This window comes from Mesoplodon densirostris, chromosome 2 (genome assembly GCF_025265405.1).
Source record: "Mesoplodon densirostris isolate mMesDen1 chromosome 2, mMesDen1 primary haplotype, whole genome shotgun sequence".
Taxonomy (NCBI): domain Eukaryota; kingdom Metazoa; phylum Chordata; class Mammalia; order Artiodactyla; family Ziphiidae; genus Mesoplodon; species Mesoplodon densirostris.
This window is the reverse complement of record NC_082662.1, coordinates 114340956-114360434: the sequence shown is the minus strand read 5'-3', so window position 1 is coordinate 114360434 and position 19479 is coordinate 114340956. Positions and strand designations below refer to the sequence as shown.

Below are 19479 nucleotides of genomic sequence, written 5' to 3'. Positions count from 1 at the left end.
GCTCGCCAGCTCCTTAGTTGTGGCATTTGAACTCTCAGTTGCAGCATGTATGTGGGATCTAGTTCCCTGACCAGAGATTGAACCTGGGCATCCTGCATTGGGAGCGCAGAGTCTTATGCACTGTGCCACCAGGGGAGTCCCACTATATCATCTTAAATGTGGCAAATTTAAAGGCTTTCTCAGTCCAGTGGATTAAAAAGTTTGCAAAATCCTGAGAAATTACACTTCTCAGGGAGTATTTCAGTCATGGATTCTGTAATTTTTCCCTCAGATTTTAAAAAATTGCATTTTTGCAACTTTTGGAACTTGAAGGGAATTTTTATTATTTATTTATTTAATTATTTAATTTTATTTATTTTTGGCTGCGTTGGGTGTTTGTTGCACGGGGGCTTTCTCTGGTTGCAGCGAGCGGGGGCTACTGTTCATTGCAGTGCATGGGCTTCTCATTGTGGTGGCTTCTCTTGTTGCAGAGCACGGGCCCTTAGGCGTGCCAGCTTCAGTAGTTGTGGCTCGTGGGCTCTAGAGCTCAGGCTCAGTAGTTGTGGCTCATGGGCTTAGTTGCTCCGCGGCATGTGAGATCTTCCTGGACCAGGGCTCGAACCGTGTCCCCTGCATTGGCAGGCAGATTCTTAACCACTGCGCCACCAGGGAAGTCCCTGAAGGGAATTTTTAAAATGTAAATATAAACTCATTTGTTGAGCACTTTCTTTGTGTAAGGCTTTATGCTATTTATATTCTTACAGTAACTCTGTGAGGGAGATATTATGATCACTTTACAGATGAGAAAACTCAATTCCCAGGGAGGTTGTCATTTTGCTAGAATCTCAAAAATTAATAAAAATGGTGAATCCAGTATTTGAACAACTCTGCCTGACTCCAAAAGTTGTGATCTTAGCATTCTCCTAACACTTCTTACAGAGTTTTGTTTTGCCTTTACAGAAACAAAACAAACAAAAGAAAGATAGTTTTCCTCAATATTAATAGGTCTTATATGAAAATATAATGTGGTCAAATAGGGTTTTGAAAAATTCTGCGTTAAGTTAAGGCAGATTTCTTTACAACATAATGTCCCAGAGCCTTGCGTGTCTAAATATACATTGTGTATTAGGAGTGGTAAAAGAACGGCTAAAGGATGCAAAGCTTCTGGAAATTATTTGACCATGAAAGAGCATCTCTTCGAGAAGACAGTACTGCATCCTTGATATTCTGCTTCCCTGTAGTTCTTTATGGGTTGTTGTTGTTGTTTTTTAAGGGTTGTCACTCTTGAATGAGGGAATTGACTGCTTTAGTGTGCTGGTTTTTTTTTTTTTTTTTTTTTTTTTTTTTTTGCGGTATGCGGGCCTCTCACTGTTGTGGCCTCTCCCGTTGCGGAGCACAGGCTCCGGACGCGCAGGCCCAGCGGCCATGGCTCACGGGCCCAGCCGCTCCGCGGCATATGGGATCCTCCCACACCGGGGCACGAACCCGTATCCCCTGCATCGGCAGGCGGACTCTTAACCACTGCGCCACCAGGGAGGCCCAGTGTGCTGGTTTTTCAGAGAACTAGTATGGTGGCATTAGACTAGGTATATTTTAGAAACTTCAGTGGTTCGGAGGCTGCAGTTTTTTTCCTTCTGAATCTTCTAAGGCAAATGGCACAGCTCATCCAGCTTGGCCCTCACCTTCAATGAGTTCTCAGGAGGATAACTGTTACTGAGCTGCTGCCCCCACCTTCTTTTCATCTAACGTTCTAGGAAGCAGGAGAGTAAGGTTTCAACTTTGTGAGTGAGCAGAATCCCTTGAGCCAGGAGCAAGAAACCCTTCCTTTCTGTAAAGATGGTAGTATCACACTAAGAAATCTGTAAAGCCCCCCATTCTTTCTCTTCTGTGAGTCATGCAGACAGACCTGGGGATCAGAGGCAAGAAGGAACAATACCTTTGCTTTTTTTCAGTCCTTTAAAGATGATACGTTAGCCTTGAAATTAAAACAAAACTTTGAGAAATTTGTCCTATGTTCTTTAAAGGCACAAAGGTTACCTGAATGGTGTTCACCACTAAATAGGTTGAGCTACCAGCGAAAAATGTTGAAAATATTTCCCCAAGAGGATAACATATTTTGGAGGGAGAGGCACTTTTCTAACCACTCTTTAACATTTATATGGCTAGATTGATTGTTGTTATTAAATGGATTGAAGCAGTTGGTCATGTGTATTGTTACTGCCCTGGACAGGTTGGCTAGAAGACCCTATATTAGATTCTATGGAAAATGATGTGAGTAGCATGACACTCTTCTCATGTAGTAGTGTCCATGAATAATTATTATGTTACTCTAATGCTCTTCTTTTCTCATTTTATAATTCAGTTAGTAAAGAATGCTTGCTGAGTTCCTTGTCTGAGTGCCTTGTGAATTTGAAAGTTTTGCTTTCTTAAGAGTATATATATATATATATATATTTTTTTTTAAAGAAGATGTTGGGGGTAGGAGCTTATTAATTTATTTATTTATTTGGTGCTGTGTTGTGTCTTCGTTTCTGTGCAAGGGCTTTCTCTAGTTGTGGCAAGCGGGGGCCACTCTTCATCGCGGTGCACGGGCCTCTCACTATTGCGGCCTCTCTCATTGCGGAGCACAGGCTCCAGACGCGCAGGCTCAGTAGTTGTGGCTCACGGGCGTAGTTGCTCCGTGGCATGTGGGATCCTCCCAGACCAGGGCTCGAACCCGTGTCCCCTGCACTAGCAGGCAGACTCCCAACCACTGTGCCACCAGGGAAGCCCAATCTTAAGAGTATATTAAATCCAGATATTTTCTGCCAAGTGAATGGAAACTAGAATATGGGTCTCTCTTTTTTTAATATATAAATTTATTAATTTTATTTATTTATTAATTTTGGCTGCATTGGGTCTCCGTTGCTGCGCGCGGGCTTTCTCTAGTTGCAGCGAGCGGGGGCTACTCTTCGTTGCAGTGTGCGGGCTTCTCATTTCAGTGGCTTCTCTCGTTGCGGAGCACGGGCTCTAGGCCCGTGGGCTTCAGTAGTTGTGGCATGCGGGCTCTAGAGCGCAGGCTCAGTAGTTGTGGCGCACGGGCTTAGTTGCTGTGCGGCATGTGGGATCTTCCCGGACCAGGTCTCCAACCCGTGTCCCCTGCATTGGCAGGCGGATTCTGAACCACTGCGCCACCAGGGAAGCCCAGAATATGGGTCCCTTACTGCACTAGGATTCAGTCTCAAGTTTTCATTAGCCTGCATTTTAACTCTTCACCTTCTGCTTGGAGAGCTATTTCCCAGTTGAGTTCTGTATAATGCATTAATATTGAACTGAAAGCTTTCAAGGAGTATGGGTGACTGGAAAAGGATCTTTTACAGCTGTGCTTGCAGCGGACAGAAACATCTTAAAAATAGCAAGTGCAACTTTGAAAACCCTTGAGGGTTCAAGGGAATAAGATGTCTCTAGCTTAAATAGTGGTGTAAAAAATTTTTTTTGAGATTTAATGAATTATTATACATGAAGGGGTACCATCTGTAATGAACTGTTTAGACTGTTGCATTCATACTACCGAAGACTTGATATATATCTGGTATTAAATTGTAGGTTCCCAGTTTTGTCAAAGACAGAGTGGTAGATGTCACAGAAGAGTATAACCAAGGTTAGAATATGAGCAGTTTCTATTTCCAGATTAAACCTTCTATTCTGGCTGGCTGAATACCTGATAATATTCACAGGAGGGAGTAAAATACAATATGATAAAGTTGTATCAAAAGATAAAACTTAGAAGTGTCTCTAGTTATGTGTGACTTCTTTGCTGTCTTCTAGATTCAGTTTGGTTGAGAGTGTGAAGATGACTGTATAAGGGGCACTTTTATGGTGCAGAGGTGTGTTGGAGGAAAGCAGTGAGATTTTTACTCATTGTTTTCTAGCTTTAAGAATTATCTGAAGAAGCCTTTGAAAGTGGTCATTTTAATTTTCTTGTTACTGGGGCTGCTTAGCACATCTTTCACGTGTTGCCTAGAGTGTCACGTTAGGTTTTGCTGGTTATTCTGAAAAACTTTGCACTCTCTTGTTCTTCAGAACCAACTGTTCTTGGTGTTGTGCATACATTTAATTCTGGTGTCTGGATATGAGAAAATAGTCTAGTATTGGTACTAATCTTGGGGGTATTTTTACGTAATCAGTTGAAATCTTTCCTTCTTTGGTTAAACTAGAATAAGTTTTGGTCACTTTTAAAAGTATAGCTCTGCAGTTGGAAAGTCCTAGGTTCAAATTTCTACTTTGCTGCTTACTAATTGTAAGACCTTTAACTTCTCTCTGCCTGGCAAATAGTAACTCTGTACCCATTAAAAAATAATTCCCTATTATTCCTCCCCTTAGCCCCTGGCAACCACTATTCTACTTTGTCTCTGTAAATTTGACTACTCTAAGGACTTCACGTAAGTAGAATCATACAATTTTTGTCCTTCTGTGTCTGGCTCATTTCATTTTAGCATAATGCCTTCAAGGTTCATCCATGTTGTAGCATGTGTCAGAATTTCATTCCTTTTTAGGCTGAATAATATTCCATTATATATATATATGTATATATACATATGTATGTGTGTGTGTGTATATATATGTGTATATATATACACACTTTACCACGTTTTATTTGTTGATCTGTCAACGGGCATTTCGGTTGTTTCCACCTTTTGGCTATTGTGTATGATGCTGCTGTGAACATGAATGTACAGACATCTGTTTGAGTCCCTGCTTTCAATTCTTTTGGGTATATACCCAGAATTGGAATTGCTGGATCATATGGCAATTCTATGTTTAATTTTTTGAGGAACTGTCATACTGTTTTCTACAGTGACTATATCATTTACATTCCCATCAGCAATGTACGAGGATTCCAATTTCTCTGTGTTCTTATTACCAACACTTGGCTATTTTCTTTCTTTTTTTTTTAATTTTTGTTTTTATAAAAGCCATCCTAATTGCTATGGAGTGGTATCTCATTGTTTTGATTTGCATTTCTCTAATGATTAGTGATTTTGAGCATCTTTTTATGTGCTTATTGGTCATTCGTATATCTTCTTTGGAGAAGTGTCTATTCAAGGCCTTGCCCATTTTTTAATTGGGTTGTTTGTTTTCTTGTTGTTGAGTGGTAGGAGTGCCTTATACTAGATATTAATCCTGTATCAGATATATGATTTGCAAATGTTTTCTCCTATTTTGTGGGTTATTTTTTTACTCTGTTGATAATGTCCTTTGATGCACAAAAATTTTTAATTTTTAAAAAAATTGTTTATTTGTCTGCACCGGGTCTTAGTTGCGGCATGCGGGATCGAGTTCCCTCACCAGGGATTGAACCTGGGCCCCCTGCATTGGGAGCACGGAGTCTTAACCACTGGATCACCAGGGAAGTCCCCCAAATTTTTCATTTTGATGAGATCCAGTTTACTTTTTCTTTTGTAGCCTATTTTTTGTGTTGTATTAAGAAATTTTTGCCAACTCCAATGTCATGAAGCTTTTTCCTCCTCTGTTTCCTTCTAAGAGTTTTATACTTTTAGTTCTTACGTTTAGGTCTTTGATCCATTTTGAGTTAATATTTGTATATGCTCTAAGGTAAGGGTCCAATTTTATTCTTTGGCATGTGGATATCCAGTTTTTCCAGCACCATTTGTTGAAAAGACAGTCCCTTCTCCATTGAATGGCCTTGACACCCTTGTTGATAATCATTTGACCATATATGCAAGGCTTTATTTCTGGAGTCTCTGTTCCATTCGTCTGTATGTCTGTCTTTATGCCAGTACCACAGTGATTCAGTTACTCTAGCTTTGTAGTAAATTTTGAAGTCAGGAAGTGTAAGTCCTCTGACTCCTCTTCTTTTTCAAGATTGTTTTGGCTAATTGGGATCCCTTGAGATGCCATATGAATTTTAGACTGGGTTTTTCTGTTCACATTCTTTTTTATTTTGGGCCAAACAGTATAAAGCTAAACTGAATGGGATGCTGTTACTATAATATGGTAGCTGATTCCTATCATGGAGAGCTTTAATTTCACCTAGCTCCTTGGATCACAGTATTTTTCTCTACGGTATTAGAAACAAGGTTACTCCGAATAGCTTTCGTTCTTGTAAATGAATTTGTTTGTTATGGTTGGAACATTTTACTTATTGTTAAAAGTTTGGTTCAAATTAAAAAAAAAAATCAAGATACACAGTGAAAAGTTTTTCATCATTGTTTCTCACCTGCTTAGTTTTAAGCCCCATCATTGTTATTCCTTTCTTTTCTATCATTTCAGAGTTTTTTATATATATGCAAGCAAATGTTAATTTATTTTTAGTTTTTCTTTTTACACAAAAGATGGCATAGTTTTCCATGTCTTGCTTTTTTTCATTTAATAATATAGGAGATTTTTTTCAAATCTATATGTAGAGAATTTACTTATTCTTTAAATGAAAATTTTAAGGGTGAAAATCTTTTCATGGATACCAGAACTTTGTTGGGAAAGAATATTCAACTTTATGGCTGTATACCTTTCCTATTGCCTGCAGGTCTTGCTCTTTAGTAACTTTCATTGCTATTATTCTCTTAGTCAGCATTGAGTAAACATAATTTGAGTACTGCTAGGTTATTAAACTTATTTTAGGAATGCTGATTACGTAGTTCATAAAGTCTGTTTTGTAATTTCATCGGTAGTCCTAAATCCCAAATTATGTCAGAAAATCCTAGGCTCTGATCAGTGATTATTTTTATATATAATATCAGGGTTATTTTTCCAATTCCTAGAGTATAGACCCCAGGTGGTTTTCTCTCTCATAGACTGGTTTGGTTTAGGAAAATGACAGTTAAAGAGAAAACTTGGGTCTCTTTTCCATGGAGCTCTGTTTACTTTGTAACCACTTAAATCGGCTGGTTGTGGGGAACTGAAAAAGCCTGACCATTCATATATTCATATGAACATTCATAGGTATTAGGTGTTTATTGTACACCTACTGCGTAAAAGACATACACATAGGTGTTGTAGAGTATGTAAAGATAAACGATACAGCCTCAGTCCTCAAGAAGATACATAGTACAGAAGAGAAAACAGGTATTAAAATAACTGCAATACTAGATACAATGTATTTATAAATTAAGTAACCAACATAGGAGGAACAACATATCAGCACCTTTTACAACTTGGGTCAGAGTGCGAGTTAAGCTTACCAAATCCTGAAAATTCTATTTTCAAAACTTCTCTTTATTCCATCTATCTGTGTCTATCCCAACTTCTGTTGTTTTAGTTTTAGCCATTGTAATTGTTTGCCCATGTCCATTTAATACCTTGGATATGTGGTTTCTTTGTTTTTGTTTTTTCTGGCTGCACTGTGCAGCTTGCAGGATCTTAGTTCCCCAACCAGGGATCGAACCCATGCCCATGGCACTGAAAGCTCCAAGTCCTAACCACTGGACCGCCAGGGAATTCCCTTGGATATGTTTTTAGTAATAACTAACATTTACTGGGCTTTTCTATGTGCAGGCACTATTTTAAGCACTTCACATTAATTAACTTGTTTAATCCTCACAATACTCTAAAGGTAGACGCTGTCATCATTCCCATTTTACAGGTAAAAAAAACTGAGGCGCAGAGAGCTTAAGTGATTTGCCTAAGGTCACATACCTAGTCAGTAAAAGAGCTGGGATACAAAATCAGGAAGTTTGACTGTTACGCCCTAATTCTTGAGTATTGGGGCTTCCCTGGTGGCGCAGTGGTTGAGAGTCCGCCTGCCGATGCAGGGGACACAGGTTCGTGCCCCAGTCCGGGAAGATCCCGCGTGCCGCGGAGCGGCTGGGCCCGTGAGCCATGACCGCTGAACCTGTGCGTCCGCAACGGGAGAGGCCACAACAGTGAGAGGCCTGCGTACTGCAATAAAAAAAAAAAAAAAAAAAAAATCTTGAGCATTATGCTGTACTCTTCGTGTGTGTGTGTGTGTGTGTGTGTGTATTACACAATGTTTGTCATTGTCTTAGTGGCTGTGCAATATTTCATTGTATGGATATATTTTAATTTGTACTTATTCTATCCCCTCTGAGGAACATTTAGGGTGTTTCCAGTGTGTGGGAATACTGTCATAACCAGGGTTCCAGTGAAACATCTTACATACATCTTTATACATTTTAGTATGTCTGTAGGTAAAATTCCTAGAAATATAATTACTAGACCAAAGGGCATGCACATTTAAAATTTTGTTAGATACTAAATTATCTTCCAATAATTTGTATTTATATTCAATATATTCACACCAACAGGTTATGAGAGTTTCTAAAACAACTCAATTTAAATCTAAATTTGAGGGAAGTAGTGTAGCTGGACACTGATGAGTACTGTCTTCAAGTGCCTTTGAAAACACTTTTGTGCCTTATTAGAATTTCCTTCCTTAAATGCAGATATCTTTGGATTTTGATTATTGGGCATGTAACTGTAGCCAATTGTTGGGAAGAGGAGTACGCATTTTAGAAGTAAATTTTACTTTTTTGAAATGTCCTTCAAACCTCTTAATTGTCAGTCTAAATGTAAAAGTTTTGACAAGTTGATTTCTTGTCACCACAGTCTTAAAATCAGGACGACTTCAGGAATAAGGAGCATGTATAGTTCCCAGCTGACTGCTCTCATGGAAACTCCTTACTGGAGTTCTTGTTAAACTCCCAGTAGGCAGAGGCAGAAAGCCAAACACTGCTAAATCAGCAGGGTTATATGGTTTTTAGGGAATGGGTATGTTAAGACAAATAAGACCAAATGCCTTATCGGACTCATTTCCTTTCCAACTAGTTTTCTGCTCATTGTTCAGTTATTTGTCTTCTTCCTCATCGCATTTCTCTGCTTTTAGGGTGAAGGTGATTTGTTTTATTCGGTAGATTTAAATTTTGTTTAGTGAACTTAGAACTTATTAGTAGGCTTTCACTTGCCCAGAGTAGGGAGGGGGTTACCTTTGGTGGTACCATGACCCTACATACATTCTTTATTTTATCCCACATTCATGGCCTACTGGCAGCAGTTAAATGAAACAAACTTAGTTTTCGTACACATCCTTAAGCAGTGACAGGAAATTTGACTAATTCAAGGGTATGAGATGTGTTCAAAGTTACCGTCTCCTTTGGAATTAAAAGAGCATTGGAGACTGTTTCATTAATTTATTATTGTTGGTGGTGATGTCTTGTTTAATTCCAAGTCTGTCATTTTATTTCCAAGGAGCAAAACTTGTCTTCTAGGCCTGTTAATATCAGTTCTATTAAGTTTTGGATTACTATAATATTTCCTTCTGTTGACCAAAAGATTTAGATCTACTGCTGATCTTTATCTTCCTTATTGCTTGACACTGGTTTTGGGAAATGAAGAGGAACGGGAACTGGAAGCTCCAGATGTCTTATCATCAGTACTCCCTGTTTGTAGTGTAAGTCTAGATGAAGGCAACTGTGAACGGGGTTCTAATTTTTTTTTAATACATTTATTTACTTTATTTATTTATTTTTGGCTGTGTTGGGTCTTTGTTGCTGCGTGCGGGCTTTCTCTAGTTGCATTGAGCAGGGGCTACTCTACGTTGTGGTGCGTGGGCTTTTCATTGTGGTGGCTTCTCTTGTTGTGCGGCACGGGCTCTAGGTGCACAGGCTTCAGTAGTTGTGGCTTGCGGGCTCTAGAGTGCAGGCTCAGTAGTTGTGACGCTCGGGCTTAGTTGCTGCGCGGCATGTGGCATCTTCCCGGACCAGGGCTCGAATCCGTGTCCCCTGCGTTGGCAGACGATTCTTAATCACTGCACCACCAGGGAAGCCCTGGGTTCTAATTTTAAAATGTTGGAAGCTTAATGATTTTGATATTTGGGGTGAAATTTATTCTTGAAGTTTTCTTTTATCTCTTTTAGCTTAGCAAGAAATATCTTTAAACAAACCTTAATGAAGGAGAAAGGATTTCTCTTCCATTTACTAAATAAAATTGGTGGCTTTTTTTTTCACTTTCTTTTATGCTTTGGATAAAATTAGGTTAGGGTCACTTTTGAGATTTCATTTGGAAAGAGGTAATATCAGTACAGAGCAAGTGCTAGTGTCTATCAGAGTAAACTCCATGGAGAGAAGAATTTTGCCTTATTCACTGTTGTAGCCCTTGCACCTAAAACAATTCCTGCCATATAATATGTAATTAATTTGTTGAGTGAACAGGAAGTAGAAAACTAAATTGTGATATCCCATAGTTGGCGTTCTGTATACCATTTAAGATGAATGAACTAGTTACATGTATCAACCTGGATGAATTATCAAAGGTAATGTTAAAAAAGTAAGCTGCAAAGTGATACACAAATATATATGATATAATCCCATAAAAATTTTAAACTTGCAAAATGATATAATATGTTTTATATAGTTATACCTGCACACATAAAGTAAAAGTACTAAAAAAAAAAAACCAAAAAAATACCATGGCAGTGATAAACCAAATTCAGTGTAGTGGTTACCTTTGGGGAAAGGAAAAGAGAAATAGGATTGGAATACTTAGCTTCAGTTTTTTTTTTGTTTTTTTTTTTTGCGGTACGCGGGCCTCTCACTGTTGTGGCCTCTCCCGATGAAGAGCACAGGCTCCTGATGCGCAGGCTCAGTGGCCATGGCTCACGGGCCTAGCCGTTCCGCGGCATGTGGGATCTTCCTGGACTGGGGCACGAACCCGCGTCCCTTGCATTGGCAGGCGGACTCTCAACCACAGCGCCACCAGGGAAGCCCTTAGCTTCAGTTTTATTTGTAATGTTATATCTCTTAAGCTAGTGTGATAAGTAAATGGTTGTTATATTATTCTCTACACTTTTCTGTAAATTTGAAGTGTTTAATAAAAGTAAATGAGAGGGCTTCCCTGGTGGCGCAGTGGTTAAGAATCCGCCTGCCAATGCAGGGGACATGGGTTCGAGCCCTGGTCTGGGAAGATCCCACATGCTGGGGAGCAGCTAAGCCCATGTGCCACAACTGCTGAACCTGCGCTCTAGAGCCTTCAAGCCACAACTACTGAAGCCCATGTGCCTAGAGCCCGTGCTCCACAACAAGAGAAGCCACCGCAATGAGAAGCCCGCGCACCGCAACAAAGAGTAGCCCTCACTCACCGAAACTAGAGAAAGCCCGTGTGCAGCAACGAAGACCCAATGCAGCCAAAAATAAATAAATTAAATAAATAAATTGAAAAAAAATGAGAGGGGGACTTCTCTGGTTGGTGCAGTGGTTAAGAATCCGCCTGCCAATGCAGGGGACACAGGTTCGATCCCTGGTCTGGGAAGATCCCACGTGCCGCGGAGCAACTCAGCCAGTGCACCACAGCCATATTGAGCCTGTGCTCTAGACCCCACAAGCCATAACTACTGAGCTCACGCGCCCCAATCGCTGAAGCCCCTGCACCTAGAGCCAGTGCTCTACAAGAGAAGCCACCGCATTGAGAAGCCTGCACACTGCAATGAGGAGTAGCCCCCGCTCGCCGCAACTAGAGAGAGCCCACGCACAGCAACAAAGACCCAACACAGCCGAAAGTAAAATAAATAAATTTATTTTTAAAAAAAATAAATGAGAAGTGTAGATCAGGAGTCAGCAAAACTAAGGGCTGGTAGACCAGACTTTGCTTGCTGCTTGTTTTTGTCCAGTCCGTGAGCTAAGAATTATGAATGCTTTTTATGGTTTTAAATGGTTGAACAAAATCAAAATAAGGATATTTCATGATATGTGAAAGTTATACAAAATTCTGATTTTGGTGTCCATAAATAAAGTTTCATTGGAAATTATCACCCTTATTTATTACATATTGTCGATGACAGCTTTCACACTGCTACAATATCAGAGTTAATAGTCACAACAAAGATAAGGCTCTGGGCTTCCCTGGTAGCTCAGTGATTGAGAGCCCGCCTGCCGATGCAGGGGACACGGGTTCGTGCCCCGGTCCGGGAAGATCCCACATGCCGCGGAGTGGCTGGGCCTGTGAGCTGTGGCCGCTGAGCCTGCGCGTCCGGAGCCTGTGCTCCACAACGGGAGAGGCCACAACAGTGAGAGGCCCGCGTACTGCAAAAAAAAAAAAAAAAAAAGATAAGGCCCTCAAAGCCTAAAATATTTACTGTCTGGCCCTCTACAGAAAAAGGCCAATCTGTGGTATAGATGAATTCTTTTCCTAGAATAATGGTGATATAACTGGGCAGATGAGCTGCTATTTGGTGAATACTTGTAATAAGTTGGAGGTAGTTATCCCCAGATTGTGTTTTTTGAAAGAACATCCTAATCAAAGAAAAGTCAGCCAGATATTGACTTTCATGGATGTTTTAAAAATGGTTGCCCAGGGACTTCCCTGGTGGTCCAGTGGGTAAGACTTGGTGCTCCCAATGCAGGGGACCCTTGTTAGGGAACCAGATCCCACACGTGTGCTGCAACTAAGAGTTTGCATGCTGCAACTAAGAGGTCCGCATGCTGCAACTAAAGAGCCCACATGGCACAACAAATACCCCACATGCTGCGACCCCACGTGCTGCAGCTAAGACCCAGCACAACGTAAATAAATAAATAGATAAATAAATATTTAAAAATTAAAAAAAAAGGTTGCCCAGTAGTAGTCTCACCTTCTTGAATAAGTCTAAATCTAATGTATTTTCCCCCTTTGAATCACTCCTTAACTTGCTATTAAAGTTCCTGATTCTCATTTAACCTTGGATATTTGACAGTTCTAAATACCTACCAGAGCTTTGTGATTTGGGATTGGTGTTTTGGTAGCTTATTGTTTATTATTTCCGACAATTTTCAGTAGAGCAGCAGCATTTTAAAGGAATGTAATATTTGAATATGCAAACATACAAAGTCACTGAAGTAGGGACATCTCTTTCATTAATCCTTCTTTTACATTTAGGTGTATTAAACTTCGGCCAAATGTTTAGTTTTGGGAACTTAACCTATATAGCAGTAGTGGTGTTTTGAATCCATTGCAGTATAGTTGGTGTTTTTTAAAGACATAGTGCTAGGTCCCTACAGAAGAAATTTTTCTTATGCAGATGCTTCCGCTTCAGGGCAACATGATGTAATTTTGATTATTTGTAAAAACGTCATGACTTATTTCCCTGAGAAACATTAATCTTTCCCTTGCACTCCATTGGGTAGTCTGAGACGTTCAGCGCCAAAAGTCAAGTAATCCTATTTGAGGCAACTGTCTTGTTCACATTCTCCCCAGGTTACATAAGACTGTTCTGCTCTCATTATATTAGAAGAAATGGAAAAATAAAATAAGTGCTCTTCATCTTTTCTTCCTTATAAAAAGTGTTTTAAGAGATATTGTTTTAGTTTTCAAAGCCATAGCTACAGTATTTTTTATTCAACTGGAAATGTTTGGTTAATGAATTTTTCTTTTTTAAAAGACCCTTCAAAAAGGGATCTTAATACCATTGCCTTGGATATAAAAAGCAATGAAGCATAAAATATCTGGTCTGATGACATTTTTTTTTCTAAGAAATTTATGGATGTACAAGTAGGATATAGGAAGATCTTCTAAACTTCTCTGTAGTTACTATTTCAGTCAGTATTAGGAATTGCTTTCTTGGTCTGAAAATATTCCGGTCCACTCTTACAGGCACACAAGCTGTTCAGTTTTTATGATCCCTCCTACTTTGCTTTTTGCTTCAGATTATCCCCTTTATCTGCCCTACTTGTTGGAGTAGAGAATCCAGTTCCTGTTTGAGTGGGGTTTTTGCTTGGGGATAAGCAACTGTCTTAGTGTTAGGAGCCAGTATATTTCATACCTGATCTCATGCAGACCTCTTTAATGCTACTTAGAGATTTTCTTGTTAGAGGGGTTTTTGAAGGGCCATTCTTAACTTCCAGAATCAAAGGTATGAAAGTCTCAGTGAACAGGATATATATGACCCTAATCTCAGATGTGATTATCAATCTTAGAAAGCTTTGTAGGTAAAAAAGAATGAGTAATTGGAGCTGTGTGGCTAAAGGAAGGACCTGAATACTGTCAACTCTCTTGAATTCAAGAGTAAATCATTGCATCACCAAGAAATATTTAGGTACTCATCTCCCTGTTCCTCAGATGTCTTGGTTCTGTACCTTTTGCACCTGATTTCTAGCAGCATTGAAGCAAGGAAATACTATCAAGCTTCTTGCCTATCAGTTTTTTTTAAAATTTATTTATTTTATTATTTTTTTGGCTGCATTGGTTCTTTGTTGCTGCGTGCGGGCTTTCTCTAGTTGTGAGGAGTGGGGGCTATTCTTCGTTGCGATGTGCGGGCTTCTCATTGCGGTGGCCTCTCTTGTTACAGAGCATGGGCTCTTTAAAATATGTTCAAAATATGTTCTCTATATTTTCAACATTAAAATTAACAACCTCAGTAATAGTGACACTTTGGGCCAGATACTTCTTTGTTGCACGCTGGCTTCAGTAGTTGCAGCACGCAGGCTCTAGAGCATGCGGGCTTCAGTAGTTGTAGCGCACAGGTTCAGTAGTTGTGGCTCGCGGGCTCTAGAGTGCAGGTTCAGTAGTTGTGGTGCACGGGCTTAGTTGCTCCACGGCATGTGGGATCTTCCCAGACCAGGGATCAGATCTGTGTCCCCTGCATTGGCAGGCGTATTCTTAACCACTGCGCCACCAGGGAAGTCCCTCTGTTTTGTTTTGGGTTTTTTTGGTAAACTTTTTTTTTTAAATTGAGGTGTAGTATAAATACAAAAAATGTTTTATAAGGTGACCACCTAGATAGAGATACAGAAAAGATTACTCCACCCAGGAGCCTTTTTCATGCTCCCTCCTAGTCATTATCCTTCCCCACCCCTAAAGGTATTTGACACTATTCTTACTTTTCTTACTTCCTCTGGTAGTATTTGTGTTAAACTTCAGGGTTGAGGTTGTTGGTAATACTAGCCACAGACCTCTTTGAGAGTAAAATCATGTTGGTGCTGTTCACTCTAATGTAATGGTTTTTAACTGGGAAGGATTTTGCTCCCTACAGGACATTTGGCTGTGTATGGGGACATTTTTGGTTCTCAAAACTGGTGGTGGTGGTACTACTACTGGTGTCTAGTATGTAGAGGCCAGAGTAAGCATCCTGCAGTGCACAGGACAGACTCTAGAACAAAGAATTAGCTGACCGAAAGTGTCACTATTACTGAGGTTGTTAATTTTAATGTTGAAAATACAGAGAACATATTTTGAAGATATTTAAATTTGACAATCAGACATTTACCACTTTTCTCTTTCCAAATCTTTCCTTTTATGTTGGCCTCCATTTGTCTCATTAGTGTGATATGAGGTGGTTGTCCTGAAATTCTAGTAACTGGTTGTCTCATAAGTGTACCAAGATTGTCACAGATTGAAGTGAATTCTTAACTTGCCCAGTCAGGACAGTAGGTTAGATTCCAAAGCGATTTCTCCATCTCTGATCATTAATGGATAGTTAGATCTAGTTTTAGCATAGCCTGTTGAGCAGAGGAATTCAGTGTGGTAATTATTAAAGTAGAGGATAGATTTTTAAAGTTTATGGAAGTCATGTAGCTGTGATAATTTATTTTATCTTAGATTCTTCCTTGTTGCAGGCTCTTTTTTTTTTTTTTTTTTTAATGTTTATTTGGCTGCGCCAGGTCTTAGTTGTGGCACGAGGGATCTTCATTGTGGCATGCAGGATCTTCTGGTTACGGCATGTGGGCTCTTAGTTGCAGCATGCAGGGATCTAGTTCCCCGACCAGGGACTGAACCCAAGCCCCCTGCATTGGGAGCTCAGTCTTAACTGCTGGACCACCAGGGAAGTCCCTGGAGGCTCTTTTAAAGTCAGAGATTGAGTGGAACATGAGCATATAGTGGGTAGCTCTGTGTGTGTGTGTGTGTGTGTGCGTGCATGTGTGCATGCACGCGTGTGTGCGTGTGTATATAATATATATGTTATAGGCATTGTCTGATTTACTGATAAAACTAAGAGCAGTCTTTACAACAGAAGCGAAAGATGGGAAGCTTAATGCAGAGTAAAATATCTGAAGCTTTAAGCAAAGCTGCTCATAGACTGGGAGCTCTACCCTTTGAAAGCTAGAGAGGGAGAGACACTGGTGGATACCTAGTAACAGGAAGAAGCCAGGTCAAAAAGAATCCATGTGCTTAGAAAATCTATGACAAAATGTTAATTTGACTACTAAAACATGACTTTTCTCTGTGGCACTTAGTTGATGACAGGTGTTTAGGATGTTTGGGTTGAAATTTTTGTTTTTTGTTCGTCTGTCTGTTTAGTTTAGTTTTTTGGCCGTGCCACATGACATGCGGAATCTTAGTTCCCTGACCAGGGATGGAACCCATGCCCCCTGCAGTGGAAGCGTGGAGTCTTAACCACTGGACTGCCAGGGAAGTCCCTTGAGTTGCATTTTTATTGTCAGATGTGTATGAACATTTAAATGTGACTTGTCTGAAAAGAACTTGGTGCCCCTATAAAGGTACAGGGAAGGTACAGATAGGAGAGAATGAAAACAGCAGTCAAGTATTAAGAAATGAGATGTTCTCAGGCCTGGTCCCCTAAGAATCAATAGCATGCTGCTGATACAAGGATGAGAATAAGTTAGAGATTTGAGGTTATACTATTTATTTATTTATTTAAAAATTAAATGTATGTATGTATTTATTTATTTATTTATGGCTGCATTGGGTCTTTGTTGCTGCGAATGGGCTTTGTCTAGTTGCGGCGAGCGGGGGCAACTCTTCGTTGCAGTGTGTGGGCTTCTCATTGTGGTGGCTTCTGTTGTGGAGCATGGGCTCTAGGCGCGTGGGCTTTAGTAGTTGTGGCACACAGGCTCAGTAGTTGTGGCTTGTGGACTCTAGAGCGCAGGCTCAATAGTTGTGGTGCACGGGCTTAGTTGCTCTACGGCACATGGGATCTTCCCGGATCAGGGCTCAAACCTGTGTCCCCTGCATTGGCAGGTGGATTCTTAACCACTGCGCCATCAGGAAAGTCCCTGAGGCTATACTAGTTAAATACCTTGTGGATCCCCGCTGGAGTTGCTTTGTCTTTTGGAAGAGAATTATTATTTTGTAGGTGTTAAATACTAACTTAATGCTCTAGATGATTTTCATGTTTGTTTTTCCTAGGGATAGTGAAATTTCCCAATGCCCTTGGGAGGGTAAACCACCCTCATAGAAAAGACTGGTCTAGGAACACTTTATGTCTCATGAGAGATGAAATGCTTGATGTAATTTGCTTCTTCTATATGCTGATTAAATCATTGAGAGTAGGGTATAAGAGTAACTTTTTATTATTTGCAGTACTTGAACAGTAGAGATCTTTGTCGCCTCTACAACAATTTTTTTTTTTAATGGCCACACCACGTGGCTTGCAGGATCTTAGTTCCCCGACCAGGGATTGAACCTGGGACCTGGCAGTGAAAGCACTGAGTCCTAACCACTGGACCACCAGCGAGTTCCCTCTACAACAGTTTTATTTCCTATAAACCCAGGATGGAACACATTGAGGAATACTACTTTGAAAAAAAACAGTACTCCTTAATTTAAATACTATCTCAGAACAGGAATTCTTGTTCTCATTTTCTTTAGTACCTGTGTAAGACCCAGTCCATATTCTGCTGTATCAGCGTAGTTAGATTTTATTTGCTTTAACCAAATTTTTAATGAATACATCCTCCCAATTAGTGGTAGACACTTAAGTATCATCAGTCAGTCACTAATTTATAACTCAGAAGTAATTGAAGACTGATTTTTCCCCCATTAAAATAGGAATTATTCTGTTTTACCTAATGAGCATGAATCACTTGTTTTTAAAGACTAAATCAGTGCATTATTCTGGAAGTAATTCCCAATTTGTGCATCAAGCTTGGGGCAGCAAAATGGTTTTCTTTGTAGTACTGCTTGATTGCATGTACTGTTTCTAAATATGTGGAGAAGAACTCCCATGCCTTAAGAATTAACTTCTCATTTTGATTAGTTGAGCTTATCTACACTTAATGAAAAAATGGAAGCTTATTGATCATATGAATGGGGTTCTACTCTTCTTTGATCTGATACTGTAATAGTAGTAATTTCAAAATCATGAGCTGATTTCTCCAAATAGACTAGACCCACTGAGAACAGAACTATAAGGAGTTTGCAGGAGAGGACTAACAGCTATGCAGCTTGGGTTTTTAGCTTGGGATTTTTAACTTTAGCTTGGTTTGGGGTTTTTTTTGTTTGTTTTGTTTTTTTGTTTCCTTTGGACACCAATAAATAGCTTGTGAATTTTATACAAAGTAATCTTAGGTGTATGTTAACATTTTTCAGTTGGCTTTTTTAAAAAAATAGATTTTTTATGGTGGGCGGGGGGAAAAAAAGAAAAACTAGATCTTATTTTTTAAACTTTAGCAGTGGTTCTAATTTTGATCCATTTGTTCTCTGAGCCCAAGGATATATATCAAAACTGGCACAGGGCTTGGCTTCCCTGGTGGTGCAATGCTTGAGAGTCCACCTGCCGATGCAGGGGACACGGGTTCATGCCCTGGTCCGGGAAGACCCCACATGCTGCGGAGCAGCTGGGCCCATGAGTCATGGCCGCTGAGCCTGGGCGTCCGGAGCCTGTGCTCTGCAACGGGAGAGGCCACAACAGTGAGAGGCCCGTGTACCGCAAAAAAAAAAAAAAAAAAAAAAAAAAACTGGCACAAAAAATATAGCAAATTGCTTATAAAATTTGTAAAGAGCAGAGATGGGTAACTAAATAGTTTTTGTAAATTTGTTTCTGATATTGCTGAGGTTTTAAAAAAATTATTTGATTCTCTGAAGTTCATATTTGTCTTTTAGGAGTACCTTCCAGCTTTTAGTTATAATTAATTTGAATCCTGTTTCCTGAGTCCAGATAGATAATCACCTCTTTACTCACGATGATTATTACCCTTTATGATTTGACCTTCCCAGATGTTTATCTATCAGATGTCTTTTGTACATATCTAGATTGTATATGCTTATTAGCCTTTCAAAAGAAGTTCTGGATGAAGTCTTCTAGGAGTAGAAATCAAAGAGTTTGTGTTTTACTTCAGTTGTATTTGGCTGATATTTTCTTTAGTCCAGTGGCATAGAATGGAGATTGGCACAGCAAGCATAGTGAACTGGGTTCTTGAGTTTTGGCCAAGAAATGCTCAAGTCATCATGCTGTAGTGGACCAAGTGTGGACATTGGAGCCAGCATCTACTGAATGAGTTAGCTGAATGAGTGACTTCATTCAAATTTCTTAATTTTACCAAGTTAGTTTCCATATCTATAAAACGGGGAAAGGACCTCACTTTTCTGGTTTGTTGCATGGATTAAATAAATATTTAGTGTATTACATGCTCCGTGAATGTTAGATCTTTTCTTTTTCTTAAAGAATTTGATATTCTTCAGAGCATCACAACTTGGATAACATTTACCAAGGAGTATTTCTAAATTGAAAGTTTTTAGCTTACACAGTTAAATACCTTTGGTTTTGGATGATGATGATTTAGCTGAAAAGAGCAGGGTCACTGGCTACCAGATAGTTCTTAATTTTTGAGGATCCTG

At 39.7% G+C, this 19479-nt stretch overlaps 1 protein-coding gene across 3 annotated transcripts in view; it reads left to right on the top strand.

The window, feature by feature from the left end:
* GATAD2B (GATA zinc finger domain containing 2B) overlaps positions 1-19479 on the top strand; it is an 83701-nt gene that overhangs the window by 7257 nt on the left and 56965 nt on the right. The window contains exon 2 of one of the 3 annotated variants that reach the window (XM_060090570.1): positions 4342-4400. The exons of 1 other annotated variant lie outside the window; for it this stretch is intronic. The gene's annotated coding sequence lies outside the window, so the exon portion shown is untranslated. Of the gene's footprint in view, positions 1-4341; positions 4401-19479 lie in introns of those variants that run through there. One more of the 3 variants, XM_060090569.1, reaches the window with a different exon arrangement.